General features: G+C 38.9%; 1 non-coding gene across 1 annotated transcript; it reads left to right on the forward strand.

Moving 5' to 3' along the window:
- The first annotated feature begins 1,806 nt into the window (after positions 1 to 1,806).
- On the forward strand, positions 1,807 to 1,914 carry LOC148571291 (small nucleolar RNA R71). The gene has a single exon (XR_015908885.1). It is a non-coding gene; the product is annotated as a small nucleolar RNA R71 (small nucleolar RNA).
- The last annotated feature ends 14,994 nt before the right edge of the window (positions 1,915 to 16,908 follow it).

Genomic DNA, 16,908 nt, shown 5'->3' on the forward strand with positions numbered 1-16,908 from the left:
TTTATTATATAATATTCGAAAACACCATTATCACTTTATATCCGCCTGAATGAGATTTACAAGGTGACCATAGCTTGCTTCATACCAACAATCTCCGTGGGATTCGACCCTTACTCACGTAAGGTATTACTTGGACGACCCAGTGCACTTGCTGGTTAGTTGTATCGAAGTTGTGACAATTATGTATTGAGATCAGAGCACCAAGCTCTGGAGCCATTACCAGGATTTGTTCGAGCCTGGAGATCACAATTTCGTGCACCACTCTACTTTGAGAGAAGCTTTTTCTGCTTCCTCTCCATGGATGTAGAGAGAGATCCTTGAGTTGTAAACACAAGGTTGTCCTTATTTAATTGAAGGATCAATTCTCCTCTGTCCACATCAATCACAGCTCTTGCTGTGGCTAGGAAAGGTCTTCCTAGGATGATGGATTCATCCTCTTCCTTTCCAGTGTCTAGGACTATGAAATCAGTAGGGATGTAAAGGCCTTCAACCTTTACTAACACGTCCTCTACTTCTCCATAAGCCTGTTTTCTTGAATTGTCTGCCATCTCTAATGAGATTTTAGCAGCTTGCACCCCATAGATTCCCAGTTTCTCTATTACAGAGAGGGGCATGAGGTTTATTCCTGAACCAAGGTCACACAGAGCCTTAAAGATCATGGTGCCTGGTACAAGGTATTATGAACTTTCCAGGATCCTGTCTCTTCTGAGGCAATGTCAGTTGATCCAAATCACTTAGTTCATTGGTGAACAAGGGAGGTTCATGTTCCCAAGTTTCAATACCAAATAATTTGGCATTCAGCTTCATGATTGCACCAAGGAACTTGGTAGCTTGCTCTTCAGTAACATCCTCATTCTCTTCAGAAGAGGAATACTCATCAGAGCTCATGAATGGCATAAGGAGGTTCAATGGAATCTCTATGGTCTCTATATGAGCCTCAGAGTCCTTTGGTTCCTCAGAGGGAAACTCCTTATTGATCACTGGGCGTCCCAGGAGGTCTTCCTCCTTGGGATTCATGTCCTCTCCTTCCCTTACAGGTTCGGCCATGATGCTTATGTCAATGGTCTTGCACTCTCCTTTTGGATTCTCTTCTGTATTGCTTGGGAGAGTACTAGGAGGGATTTCAGTGATCCTTTTACTCAGCTGGCCCACTTGTGCTTCCAAATTTCTAATGGAAGACCTTGTTTCATTCATGAAACTTATAGTGGCCTTGGATAGATCAGAAACTAAGTTTGCTAAATTAGAAGTATTTTGTTCAGAGTTCTCTGTCTGTTGCTGAGTGGATGATGGAAAAGGTTTATTATTGTTAAACCTGTTTCTTCCACCATTATTAAAGCCTTGTTGAGGCCTTTGATCCTTCCATGAGAGATTTGGATGATTTCTCCATGATGGATTATAGGTGTTTCCATAAGGTTCACCTAAGTAATTCACCTCTACTATTGCAGGGTTTTCAGGATCATAAGCTTCTTCTTCATAAGAAGCCTCTTGAGTACTGTTGGACGCAGCTTGCACTCCATTCAGACTCTGAGAAATCATATTGACTTGCTGAGTCAATATTTTGTTCTGAGCCAATATGGCATTCAGAGTATCAATTTCAAGAACTCCCTTCTTCATAGGCGTCCCATTATTCACAGGATTCCTTTCAGAAGTGTACATGAACTGGTTATTTGCAACCATGTCAATGAGTTCTTGAGCTTTTGCAGGCATTTTCTTTAGGTGAATGGATCCACCTGCAGAAGTATCCAATGACATCTTTGATAACTCAGACAGACCATCATAGAATATATCCAGGATGGTCCATTCTGAAAGCATGTCAGAAGGACACTTTTTAGTCAACTGTTTGTATCTTTCCCAAGCTTCATAGAGGGATTCACCTTCTTTTTGTCTGAAGGTTTGAACATCCACTCTAAGCTTGCTCAGCTTTTGAGGAGGAAAGAACTTGGCTAAGAAAGCCGTGACCAGCTTATCCCAAGAGTTCAGTCTGTCTTTGGGTTGAGAGTCCAACCACACTCTAGCTCTGTCTCTTACAGCAAAAGGGAAAAGCATGAGCCTGTAGACTTCAGGATCTACTCCATTAGTCTTTACAGTATCACATATCTGCAAGAATTCAGTTAAGAACTGAAAAGGATCTTCAGATGGAAGTCCATGAAACTTACAGTTCTGCTGCATCAGAGAAACTAGCTGAGGTTTCAGCTCAAAGTTGTTTGCTCCAATGGCAGGAATGGAGATGCTTCTTCCATGTAAATTGGAATTAGGTGTAGTAAAGTCCCCAAGCATTCTCCTTGCATTGTTGTTGTTAGGTTCGGCTGCCATCTCCCTTACTTGTTCGAAATTTTCAATAAGGTTGTCTCTGGATTGCTGTAATTTAGCTTCTCTTAGTTTCCTTTTCAAAGTCCTTTCAGGTTCTGGATCAGCTTCAACAAGAATGCCTTTTTCTCTGTCCCTGCTCATAAGAAAGAGAAGAGAAAAAGAAAAGAAGAGGAATCCTCTATGTCACAGGAAAGAGGTTCCTTATTGTTAGTAGAAAAGGAAGAAGAAGAAAAATTCGAACACAGATAGAAGAGGGGGTTCGAATTTGGTGAGTGATGTGAGGAAGAGATGTTAGTAGATGAATAAATAAATGGAATAAGAGGAGAGAGGGAGAGGATTTTCGAAAATAATTTTTGAAAAAGAGTTAATGATTTTCGAAAATAGTTTTTGAAAAAGGTTAGTAATTTTCGAAAATTAAAATTAAAAATTAAAATAATTAATTAATTAAAAAGAAATTTTGAAAAAAGAGGGAAGATGTTTTCGAAAATTAGAGAGAGAGAGAGAGTTAGTTAGGTGGTTTTGAAAAAGATAAGAAACAAACAAAAAGTTAGTTAGTTAGTTGAAACAAATTTTGAAAAGATAAGACGTTAGAAGAGATATTTTGAAATCAATTTTTTTTTTGAAAAAGGTGAGATAAGAAGATATTTTTGAAAAGATATAATAGAAATTAGTTTTTGAAAAAGATTTGAATTTTTAAAATCACAATTAATGACTTCATTCACAAGAAATCACAAGATATGATTCTAGAACTTAAAGTTTGAATCTTTCTTAACAAGCAAGTAACAAACTTGAAATTTTTGAATCAAAACATTAATTGTTATTGTTATTTTCGAAAATTTGAGTTAAAATTAAGAAAAAGATTTTTGAAAAATATTTTTAGAGTTTTCAAAAATAACTAAGAAAAATGAAAAAGATTTGAATTTTGAAAAAGATTTTGAAAAAGATAAGATTTTTAAATTGAAAATTTGATTTGACTCATAAAAACAACTAGATTTTAAAAATTTTTGAAAAAGTCAAATCTAATTTTCGAAATTTTAAGAGAGAAAAAGGGAAAGATATTTTTTTGATTTTTTGAATTTTTATGATGAGAGAGAAAAACACTAAAAATGCTCAATGCATGGAAATTTTGGATCAAAACAATGAATGCATGCAAGAATGCTATGAATGTCAAGATGAACACCAAGAACACTATGAAGATCATGATGAACATCAAGAACACATTTTTGAAAAATTTTTAATGCAAAGAAAACATGCAAGACACCAAACTTAGAAATCTTTAATGCTTAGTCACTAAGAATTCAAGAATGCATATGAAAAACACCATACGACCCAAAACAAAAAATCATCAAGATCAAACAAGAAGACTTACCAAGAACAACTTGAAGATTATGAAGAACACTATGAATGCATGAAATTTTCGAAAAATGCAAGATGAGCATGCAATTGACACCAAACTTATAACATGACTCAAGACTCAAACAAGAACACAAAAAAATATTTTTGATTTTTATGATTTTATGATTTTTTTTGTATTTTCCTTTAATTTTTTCGAAAATCATTTTGAAAAAAGAAAAATAAGGATTCCAAAATTTTTAATATGAATTCCAGGAATCTTATGCTCTTTAGTCTAAAGCTCCAATCAAAGGGTCAGGCATGGCTTAATAGCCAGCCAAGCTTTAGCATGTAACAGGTAGATCATGAACAGCAGTAGGTGGATTAGCACCAACTAGCTTACTCTTGATAACAAATTGGAAGCCTCAGTCCAAATGAATTTAGACATGGCTTTACAGCCAGCCAGGCTTCACATGCTTCATGAAAGACTAGAATTCATTCTTAAAAATTTTGAATAAAATTATAAAATTTTTGAAAACATTTTTATTTTAAAATTTTTTTGAAAACAAAGGAGAAAATTTTGAAAGATTTTTGAAAAATTTTTGAAAAGAAAACAAAAAGAAAGTTACCTAATCTGAGCAACAAGATGAACCGTCAGTTGTCCAAACTCGAACAATCCCCGGCAACGGCGCCAAAAACTTGGTGGACGAAATTGTGATTACACTTTGATTATGTAAAATTCATTGCTCTTTCTTTCCCTGGCAATGGCACCAAAAAATGGACGAAATTGTGATTACACTTTGATGCCAATACCATGGTTCACAACTTCGCACAACTAACCAGCAAGTGCATTGGGTCGTCCAAGTAATACCTTACGTGAGTAAGGGTCGAATCCCACGGAGATTGTTGGTATGAAGCAAGCTATGGTCACCTTGTAAATCTCAGTCAGGCAGATATAAAATAGTAATGGGGTTTTCGAAAATAATACTAAAATAAGGATAGAAATACTTATGTAATTCATTGGGTAGAATTTCAGATAAGCGTGTAGAGATGCTTTCATTCCTCTGAACCTCTGCTTTCCTGCTATCTTCATCCAATCAATCTTACTTCTTTCTATGGCTAGCTTTATGTAAGGATGTCACCGGTGCCAATGGCTACTTTCGATCTCTCTCGGGAAAATGATCCAAATGCTCTGTCACAGCACGGCTAATCGTCTGGAGGCATCACCTTTGTCGTTGGTTGCATCTTATTCCTCCCTGTGAAAATGGTCCGATGCGCTGTCACTGCATGGCTAATCATCTGGAGGTTCTCGATCATACTGGAATAGGATTTACTATCCTTTTGCGTCTGTCACTATGCCCAGCACTCGCGAGTTTGAAGCTCGTCACAGTCATTCATTCCCAGAATCCTACTCGAAATACCACGGACAAGGTTTAGACTTTCTGGATTCTCATGAATGCCACCATCAATCTAGCTTATACCACGAAGATCCCAATATCTCGGACTCGGTCCCCTATATTAGTAATCTAAGAGATACTCGTTCAATCGAAGGTAGAACGGGAGTGGTTGTCAGGCACGCGTTCATAGGGAATGTTGATGATTGTCACGTTCATCACATTCATGTTGAAGTGCGAATGAATATCTTAGAAGCGGAACAAGTGATTTGAATAGAAAACAGTAGTACTTTGCAGTAATCTTTGAGGAACAGCAGAGCTCCACACCTTAATCTATGGAGTATAGAAACTCTACCGTTAAAAATACATAAGTGAAAGGTCCAGGCATGGCCGAATGGCCAGCCCCTCTGATCTAAGAACCAGGCGTCCAAAGATGTCTAATACAATAGTAAAAGGTCCTATTTATAATAAACTAGCTACTAGGGTTTACAAAAGTAAGTAATTGATGCATAAATCCACTTCCGGGGTCCACTTGGTGTGTGCTTGGGCTGAGCTTGAAGTCTACACGTGGAGAGGTCATTCTTGGAGTTGAACTCCACTTTGCAACTTGTTTCTGGCACTGGACGCCAGAATTGGGCAGAGAGCTGGCGTTGAACGCCAGTTTGCGTTGGACTATTATATATTGCTGGAAAGCCCTGGATGTCTAGAAAATCCACTTTGAGTGCAGGGAGGTCAGAATCCAACATCAGCAGTCCTTCTTCAACCTCTGAATCTGATTTTTGCTCAAGTCCCTCAATTTCAGCCAGAAAATACCTGAAATCACAGAAAAACACACAAACTCATAGTAAAGTCCAGAAATGTGAATTTAACATAAAAACTAATGAAAACATCCCTAAAAGTAACTAGATCCTACTAAAAACATGCTAAAAACAATTCCAAAAAGCGTATAAATTATCCGCTAATCACAAGCATAGCCTCAAACCAAAATCAACCTCATCAATTAATCGCTTACAACAATGAAACCAGTCACAATCACAGCCAAGTCAGGATCAATAAATCATGACACAGAAAATTAGTCTAACCATTAATAAATTATTTATATACTCTTAAAGGTTACTATATTATTTCATAAAATCACAGGTTCTCAAAACAGTTTAATCCCTTAGTTCCAATCCTTCAATAACCACCAAAACCAATCTCAACTAGTCACAAGTAAACTTCACAGCCATTCCCATGCATCAAATATCCAATTCAACATCAAACAAGTCAATAATTCACCCAAAATCAGAATCTCAACCAATTCAGCAATATCACATGAAATCAGAATTGTCAACAAATCCATTAAAATCAGAAAACCAATATCAGTCATAGCATTAACCAATCACAATTCAAACTCGACTCATCAATCATCAACATGTCAGTTTTTCTTTATAATTAACTCAACATATTTTTAATTTAGTAGGTATCACAAGGTTAATCACCATTCACTACCATATTTAATTCAAATCACAACTCAGAAAAATTGCAATAGCTAACCATTCTCAAACACATTTCAAATCATTCATGTAAATTAAGAAGTCCTTAATTATTATTAACCATTTGCACTTATCTAATTAACTTTTTAGGCATTCTAAATTAAAAACGTTAAATCCCCTACCTCAATTAGTCGAAACCATCGAATTTAAACGCAACGATTCCTTTCTTTTTCCCAGTTTTCAACAGCCAATGCGGCCGGAACAGCAGCAGCAGCCTCACTTCTTCTGGGGCAGCAACAATGACAAGGTTAAACGCCTCCTCTCCTCTCCGATCTGAGATTCTAGAAGTAGCAGCCATTTTCAAACAGAGCCAGCAGCGACGTGAGGTGGCCACGGCAGCAAGCAAAAACCATGAATTCAAATCGGATAAGAGTAACAATTCTGGAAGTTCAATTCTGGAAGTTCAGGGCAAAATCAAATTGATAACAAGCGCAAGGCTAATAAAATGGCAGTGGAATAAACAAAAACATCAAGTGATGATTCAGAACACGGATGTCTTACAACAATTAGAAGGTAATAACAGAACGAAGAAGCTACGGCAGCGGTATAGGCAACTGCAACAGCAAGCTCGGAGGGTGGCAGAGCAACTTCCTCCTCCAGCGACGGCTTGGTGAGACGCGGCAGCAGTAGGGTGCAACAACGGCGGCGCTGTAGCTCAGTAACGGTGACGCGGTGGCAGCTCGCGTGGATGGCGACGGCAACCCACAGCACTGACGGCGACAAGGCTAGTCGCGGGCTTCTTCCTCGTGGTGTCTGGCTCTCTCTCCGCGCTTGACGGCGTTCGATGGCAATGGAGGCATGGCGGCGACGCAGCAAAGGTTCCCTCCTCCCTTGGCTCTCGCGTGGTTCTTCCTTCCTCCTTGAACAGCGACGACGGCGTCCTCTTCGTTGGCAATATTGACGGCAGCGATGGCGAGGCGGGCTGGACGTGGTGCAGCTTCGTTCACAAGGTGTGGGTGTGTGACAGAAGGGGTGTGGGCTGAATGAGTGTGGTGTCCTGAGTGTGTATGTGTGCCGCGGTGAAGCTGAGGAAGAGAAGGGGAGTCTGTACGCTTGTGATGAGGGTGACGGCGCTGAAGAGAGTGGGGGAGGGTTAGGGTTTCTGATTAGTAACTTAGGGTTTCCAATTTGGGAATTAGGGTTAGAAATTAGGGATTTTATAAAATAATAAGGATAGGTATGAATAGATATTTTGATAAAATTGAAGGGTAGAGTTATTTTAAAATCAAATATACTTTATTAAAAATATTTAGGAACATTATTTATCAACATATTGCTAAGTTCAATCAATTATTTCTAATTTACATTATAAAATGAACAAGTTAATTATATTTTGTAAAGTACAATTTAAATTCAAATATCAATTTTCTAGATTAAATCATACAAATCTCTATTATTTTTCTATCTCCGAAATTTTAATTTCAATTTATAAAATAATTAATTATAATAAAGTTGTACATAAATATTAATTGATTTAAACTTAAAATAGTTATAAATATCAATCTAATCATTTCTAGTAAAATAATTTCTAGGAGTTCAAGTTAATAATATAATTCATTCAAAATAGAATTTATTTAAATTAAATTATACAATTATTCTAATTTTTCAATTATTAAAATTATAATTTCTGTAATACCCGATCTAACCGAAATTTAGTAAATAATAAGTTAAATAGGAGCGAATATGGTCGGAAGATTTGGCAATTGGAATTTGATAATTTAAATATGATATTTGGATTCAGTGAATTTTTCCGAGTCGGAAAATATAGTTTTCTGCGTAAAAGTGCGCAGTGGAATTTTGACCGGCAGTACCGGCTGAGATCTGTCTGGTACTACAACTGAGGAAATTGATTATGGGTAAATAAGATTAAGAAATGAGGAATTATAATTAGGGAAGGTAGAAATATTTAAAGTGCGATTTAGAGCGCTAATCTTAAAGGTTTTGGCCCAAAATTGGGCCAATGGGCAAAAATAAGTGAACCGGGCCTAAGTGGGCCCAAGACCCAACATATATAAACATTAGTTGTGAGCATTTCAGCTCATTTTACCCTAAAAAGAAGGGTTGGGGCGCTGATTTGAGAAGAGAGAAGAGAAGAGAGAAAACCTAACTCTCTTTGATCTTCAAACCACCATAACTTGAGCTACGGAGCTCCGATTGACGAGCCGTTTGCGGCCACGCGTTGCTCTTCTCATCCTCTACAATTCTATCTAAGTTTGGTGGTAAGTATTTCATTTATCTCTGCCCAGTTTTCGAAATTCCCCACTGTTATACGTTTTTGGATAGTTAGTGTTGAAATCTTGTGATTTTGGGTGTTTAGGGATACTCCAATATGGATTCTAAGTGGGTTCTATCCCTACTTCATATGGGCTGAGGTAAGAAGTGCTCAAACCCTTGTGATTTGTCATTTTTATGAGCCCTAGGTTGATGTATGTATGTGACATTGGTTATGTTAGTGTATTTGGTGATGTTGGTGCACAATTGGGAGATTGGTATTGCTTGAGGAGCTTTGGTAAGGCTTGGAGCTAAGGTTGGTGAAGAATTCCAAAGAAGAGGCTCAATTGGTTTGGCTACAAGAGGTACGGTTTAAGTTTCATTTAAGTACCGTGTGTTGTGATGAGAATTCCTAGGCTAGATACCCCTAGGATTAAGTTTGGATTGTGTAAATGGTTGGTGCTAATATGCATAGTTGATATGTAATGTGAATTAATGATTGGGTTGAGAATTGTGTGACCTTGTATGCTTGGTGTATTGAGAATTTGATGTACTGGGTAATGAGTATTGATTTGTGGTTTATGCATTTAAATTATGAAGATTGGGCCGGAGGCCGTGAATTTTGGGCCGGAGGCCGGAAAGAGGTAAGAAAGGTAAGTCGATGTGTGCATTGTATGATGGCACAAGTGATTGGATGAATTTCAGATAATAAATATATGAATGATTAGGTTGGTTATTGAATAATAAGGTTTGAGAAGTTGAAGTGTGGAATTTGGTAATTTTGGGTGAAATTATGTAGACGAGGTATGTTTGGTTCGGTTGAGATATATTATGTGATCATATATGTGATTATGATTATTGATGCCTTGATGGTATGATGATGCATTAGAGATATGTATGTTGTGATATATGCTTGGGGAATGATTAAGGTTGATTTGTGGGTGAAATCACGTGATAGTGAGTATGATATTGATTACGTATAATGATGGTTGATTGGAAATGGTATTATTGGAAATTGGGATGAGGAAGGATGTATGACATGATATTGTGTTTGTCCTTTAGCCATTTGATTGAGAAGTGTTAAAATGGTTAGATGTGGTTTTGGGAATTTTTGGTAAAGTGTCAATGTGTGAGTTGAGGATGGCTTGATGTGGATTTTGGTACATTTTGATTGATTTCAAAAAGGGTTGAAATTGGCATGTTTTGGTCGATTTTGAAAAGAGTTGAAAATGGCTTGTTTTGAAAATGGCACCTAGTGGTTTGGTATGAAAACATGGTTTTTGGGCATACTTTGACGGGACATAACTTGGACTACGGATCTCTGTTTTGTGCCAAATCTGTTTAGAAATGAAATTGGATCCGGGATGTCCATGCCGTTTGAAGAACGGGTGAAAAATGATTTAAAATGAGAAAGTTATGTCCGTCGGAAGATTGGAGGTTGAATCTGTAAATTCTGCAGCTTTTAACTTAGAAAATTTTTAGCAGAATGACCCTCCACGCGTAGGCGCACTTGGCGCGTACGCGTCGTTCTTCAAGAAGGCACTATCCACGCGTGCGCGTGGTGTGCGCGGGCGCGTCGATGCGCTGCACCAAATGCCCAGCTATTTTCCCCAGAGTTGTGCCAGAGTTGTGCCAGTTTTGTGCCTGGGGCGCAAGAGCACCCACGCGTACGCGTGGCTGACGCTTGCGCGTCGTTTGGCTATTTTTCAACCCGCGCGTCCGCGAGTATGATGCTTGCGCGTCGATGAGTTTTGTGGCCATCCACGCGTGCGCGTGAAGTGCGCGTACGCGTGGCCCTGTTTTCATGCCAAAGTTGATTTTTGAGTTTTAAAAGCCAAATCTCATACTTCTAAACCTCCGATCTCACCTCTCATGTATTAAATCATTCTGATATGCCTAGCAATGAGCTAGGGGATGTGGTAACTTGCGAGTGAAGCAAGGGGAAAAGTTATGATCAATGATGATCAAAGATGATTATATGAGATATGGAGGATGACGGTGGAAGTACCGTGTATGCCATGAGCCGGAGGGCTATATTTATTGATAAATGGCCCGTTCTTGATTGGACCATGAGCCGGATGGCTGAGTTATTGCCGGGTTATGGCAAAGCCATTATTGTTTATGGCTGAGTATAAATGCATATATGATTAATGAATGAATATGTTAAATGGATAATAATGACAAAAAAAATATTGAAATGTGATGTGCGACCCCGGGTAGTAGGCAGTGGCGTTGTCCACTTGCTCCGGGTATGAGACGGGAAAGGAGGATTATGATAAACGAGTTTAATCGTGGGGCTTTGAATAAATGTGTATTTGTGATACCTGGGTAGTAGCAAGGGTCGTGGTTCGTCCCGCTTGCTCTGGGTCATTGTCTGAGGATTGATAATAATGAAGGGTGATTATGAATAAATGTTTATTTGTGATACTTGGGTAGTAGCAAGGGTTGTGGTTCGTCCCACTTGCTCCAAGTTAATGTTTGAGATTTGGTAACAATGAATGTTGATAATATGAATTGAGATTGAATGAATATATGTTTGAGATGCCTAGGCAGTAGTAAGGGTTGTGGTTCGTCCCACTTGCTCCGGGCCAATGCTTGAGATACCTGGGTAGTAGCAAGGGTTGTGGTTCGTCCCACTTGCTCCAGGTCAGAGATTGCGACGCCTGGGTAGTAGCGGCAGTAGTGGTGAATCCACTCGCTCCAGGTTGAGCTTTTAGACACCCGCCTGGGTAGTAGCCGCAGTAGTGATTATTTCACTGGCTCTGGGTTGAGCGGGCAGTAGCAAGGGGGTTGTAGCTCAAACCTACTTGCTCCGCAAGGGGTGTTTCTGTCCAATGGTTAGCTACCAGGACATGTCGGGTTGGCTATATAACCGACAGATGATATCATCAGCCATAGGGCAGGCATTCATCATTTGCATATGTTTGAATTGTTTGGGTTTGCCATTTGTCTTGGATTTCTACATCATATATGCCATGTTACCTGACTATGTGCTACTTGTTCTACTTGTATCATGTTTGTGTATTACTTGCCTGTATTGCTTGTGTTTGTACAACTGAGAGACCCTTCATGCTGGTGTCGGTGGGTGTGAGGGCTGTTCTTGATGGGATGAATTGATGATGCGATTGCATGATGATGTATTGATATAGAACTACTGAGGCAGAACAACTGGTGATGGTTTTGCTTATGATTCTGAGTCTGATTCGTGGAAGAGTCAGCGAGTTGGGAAACATGTGAAACATGAAGTAAATTTAGCACTCCCTTATGACAGTTGCCTATTCATGGATTAGCGAGAACCTAGGATGAATAATTGGTGAAGAAGTTTAGGATGCTTAGTGAGTTTTTGTTGTAGTACATTGAATTTATTTGGCACTTTTACCGTACTGGGAACCCATGGGCCCAGGGTTCTCATTCCGTATATATCTCTTGTTTTTCAGACACAGGTCCAGGTTCTCAGAAGTGAGTTGTGGGTCGCCTGAGAGACGACGAAGATCTTTATTTCCTCTACTTTGTGTTTTGATTAGAATCTCTCCACCTTTGTTTTGGAAAGTTTATATTATGTATTGAACTCTTTGAATTTGCCTATAGAGGCTCTCATGTTTCCTTCGGGAGAGATTAGGATATACTGTTGTCAACTAATTTCATAATGTACTCTAGCCGACCTAAACTTCGCGGGTCGCGACTAGTAGCTATTTACTTATGTTATATATATCTATCTGTTATCTATCTCTTAATCTCCTTTACGCCTTGTCCGTATATCATTTTCGGCTTCACGGTTTATCTTTTGTTGTCGAAACGTGAGAGATACGTCTTCGCGATTTTATTTCTACTCTTTTCAGGCTTCTCAATTAATACTCCTTTTGAAATTACCTATATTTATTTATTAAAAATCCACCTGAGAGTCGTACCACCGTAATATCATTGACTTATGACTCGAGCATAAGGATTTGAATATTAGGGTGTTACATTATGGTATCAGAGCAGTTCGTCCTCGTGAGCCTGAGGGATGGAACTGCTTATGCTTCAATGCATACTCTGAGTCTGTGCCTGTGCTAGTTAGGGTATCTAATCGATACATCTAGCATGAAGTCCATGAGTGTACCTTTGGTACTTTGAAGCACTATACTTCCGATATTGAGACTGATCAACTTGATATCGATTGTTTGGTGTGTATAGGAACCAGATGGCACCTCGTGGACCCGGTCGGGGACGTGAAAGAGATCGTACTAATACGCAGGAACCGGAAATCAACCCGAATAACCCGGTAAACCTTATGGCGGCGTTGGAGAATATGGCTGCTGCTATGCAGGCCACTACGGAGGCTCTTGGGCAACAGATGAACAATAATGGCAATGGCGGAAGGGAAGCTCAGGGCCCGATGACACTAGCAACCTTCTTAAAGGTTAATCCACCTAAGTTCAAGGGAACCACCAATCCGACTGAAGTTGATACTTAGTTTCAGGCCATGGAGCGAGCACTGCAAGCGTAGTTGGTGCCTGAAGAGCAGCGTGTTGAATTCGCTACCTATCTACTCACGGGGGAAGCATCACATTAGTGGCAAGGGGCTCGACGTCTCCTGCAACAGGGGAATGATCATATCACTTGGGATGCCTTCCAGGTGGAATTCTATAAGAAGTACTTTCTGAATTCCGCCAAGACAGCCAAGGAATTGGAGTTACTGCAGCTAAAGCAAGGTGCTATGTCCATATCTGAGTATACAGACAAATTTGAGGAGCTATTCAGGTTTTCCCGCATGTGTCAAGGAGCTCCGGGAGACTTCGAGGAATGGAAATTCATTAAGTATGAAGGAGGGCTCCGGAGCGACATCTTAAGTTCAGTGGGACCAATGGAGATCCGAACTTTTTCAGAGTTAGTGAATAAGAGCAGAATTGCTGAAGAGTGTGTGAAAAAGAGGGTTGCAGAGAAGGGAAGTCATAGAGAACACAACCAAGGATTCGCACCAAGGGGTCGAGAGTTTAAGGAGAGAGGATACGTACAACACTTTCCCCAAGGACAGAATAACTTTGCGACGAGTAAGGAGTCCCAAAGGAATGGTAAAGGAAAACGGGCAGCGGCTGCTTCTGATGTTTCAAGCTGTCAGAGATGTGGAAGTCATCACCCAAATAGGCCGTGCCGATTGGGGTTAGGTGTATGTTACAAGTGCGGGTTACTAGGGCATGTATCAAGAAATTGCCAACAAGGAGAGAGTCAGGATGCGGGCCGATTGCGACAATAAGATTGAGGTAATTGCCTTAATACAAATGGATAAATGCCTGTGATGTAAATGAATTTCTGTTGAGAATGATGTGTTGTGTTTGTTATGTAGTTGGTTGATTTCTGGATTTTTGGTGAAATGGATTGAACTCGTGACTTTTAGTTCCTTTGATTTAAATAGATAAGGGATGGTCCTAAATGATGGATTTGGAAACGTTAATTCGAATTGTCGGTCAAGTTAAGTGGTGGTTTAGTACTTGAGGAAATAAGTGATGGAACTAATACTTGACGAGAAATCAAGGTGGCATAGCGGAAGCTTGCTAAAGCGTTAGCATAGTATGGTAATAATAAGGAAAAGTAGAGCATGATTGGAAATGCTTTATGCTTTGAGTACTTAAAAGTTTAGTGAGCTATGCAGATAGTGATTCTAGGTAATTGGAATTAATTGCGGCTGTGAGCCTTGATGGTTCTGAAACGGATGAGGAAATTATCATTGATGCATAATTGGATTTAGATGATGAGAGAGTGCGAGTTGTCGTGTTTGAGAGATGAGTACCATGATGTTTGGTCATAGTGACCTTGGAATTAGATTGAGATTTATAATGATTAGTTTTGAAAGACGAATGTGAAAGCCACTAAATTGAAATACAGATGCAGTACTGAGATTGGTTTGAGGGAGCCCGTGACGGGTGGTAAACTCCAATTCTTGGGGAGGTACTGTTGAAAATTTTTCTCCAAAAAATTTGAAAGACTGCTGGTTATGGTTTTGAGGATAATTTTTTATATGAGTAACTTTAACGAAAGAGATGTGTCTCGAATGCTTTTATAGATTATTAAAGAAAAGCAGATTCTCATGATTTTTGTTAAATTGTTATTTCGAACTCATTTGCTTTCTAGAAATGAAAGGGGTTTTTGATTGATGAGTCAGAGACTTTATAACAGCAAGTCATGTAGAAATTCGAAGGTTTGAGAATAAGAAAGTAAGTTTGGAGGTTATGCTTGGAGTTGAGCTGTGATTAGTGGTAATTGGCTTGGCAGAGGGAGAGGATAGTGATGGATGGAATTTTCGAGGGCGAAAATTTCTGTTAGGGGGGTAGAATGTAATACCCGATCTAACCGAAATTTAGTAAATAATAAGTTAAATAGGAGCAAATATGGTTGGAAGATTTGGCAATTGGAATTTGATAATTTAAATATGATATTTGGATTCAGTGAATTTTTCCGAGTCGGAAAATATAGTTTTCTGCGTAAAAGTGCGCAGTGGAATTTTGACCGGCAGTACCGGCTGAGATCTGTCTGGTACTACAACTGAGGAAATTGATTATGGGTAAATAAGATTAAGAAATGAGGAATTATAATTAGGGAAGGTAGAAATATTTAAAGTGCGATTTAGAGCGCTAATCTTAAAGGTTTTGGCCCAAAATTGGGCCAATGGGCAAAAATAAGTGAACCGGGCCTAAGTGGGCCCAAGACCCAACATATATAAACATTAGTTGTGAGCATTTCAGCTCATTTTACCCTAAAAAGAAGGGTTGGGGCGCTGATTTGAGAAGAGAGAAGAGAAGAGAGAAAACCTAACTCTCTTTGATCTTCAAACCACCATAACTTGAGCTACGGAGCTCCGATTGACGAGCCGTTTGCGGCCACGCGTTGCTCTTCTCATCCTCTACAATTCTATCTAAGTTTGGTGGTAAGTATTTCATTTATCTCTGCCCAGTTTTCGAAATTCCCCACTGTTATACGTTTTTGGATAGTTAGTGTTGAAATCCTGTGATTTTGGGTGTTTAGGGATACTCCAATATGGATTCTAAGTGGGTTCTATCCCTACTTCATATGGGCTGAGGTAAGAAGTGCTCAAACCCTTGTGATTTGTCATTTTTATGAGCCCTAGGTTGATGTATGTATGTGACATTGGTTATGTTAGTGTATTTGGTGATGTTGGTGCACAATTGGGAGATTGGTATTGCTTGAGGAGCTTTGGTAAGGCTTGGAGCTAAGGTTGGTGAAGAATTCCAAAGAAGAGGCTCAATTGGTTTGGCTACAAGAGGTACGGTTTAAGTTTCATTTAAGTACCGTGTGTTGTGATGAGAATTCCTAGGCTAGATACCCCTAGGATTAAGTTTGGATTGTGTAAATGGTTGGTGCTAATATGCATAGTTGATATGTAATGTGAATTAATGATTGGGTTGAGAATTGTGTGACCTTGTATGCTTGGTGTATTGAGAATTTGATGTACTGGGTAATGAGTATTGATTTGTGGTTTATGCATTTAAATTGTGAAAATTGGGCCGGAGGCCGTGAATTTTGGGCCGGAGGCCGGAAAGAGGTAAGAAAGGTAAGTCGATGTGTGCATTGTATGATGGCACAAGTGATTGGATGAATTTCAGATAATAAATATATGAATGATTAGGTTGGTTATTGAATAATAAGGTTTGAGAAGTTGAAGTGTGGAATTTGGTAATTTTGGGTGAAATTATGTAGACGAGGTATGTTTGGTTCGGTTGAGATATATTATGTGATCATATATGTGATTATGATTATTGATGCCTTGATGGTATGATGATGCATTAGAGATATGTATGTAGTGATATATGCTTGGGGAATGATTAAGGTTGATTTGTGGGTGAAATCACGTGATAGTGAGTATGATATTGATTACGTATAATGATGGTTGATTGGAAATGGTATTATTGGAAATTGGGATGAGGAAGGATGTATGACATGATATTGTGTTTGTCCTTTAGCCATTTGATTGAGAAGTGTTAAAATGGTTAGATGTGGTTTTGGGAATTTTTGGTAAAGTGTCAATGTGTGAGTTGAGGATGGCTTGATGTGGATTTTGGTACATTTTGATTGATTTCAAAAAGGGTTGAAATTGGCATGTTTTGGTCGATTTTGAAAAGAGTTGAAAA

Source organism: Arachis ipaensis, chromosome B3 (genome assembly GCF_059453495.1).
Source record: "Arachis ipaensis isolate K30076 ecotype BB chromosome B3, ASM5945349v1, whole genome shotgun sequence".
NCBI classification, from domain to species: domain Eukaryota; kingdom Viridiplantae; phylum Streptophyta; class Magnoliopsida; order Fabales; family Fabaceae; genus Arachis; species Arachis ipaensis.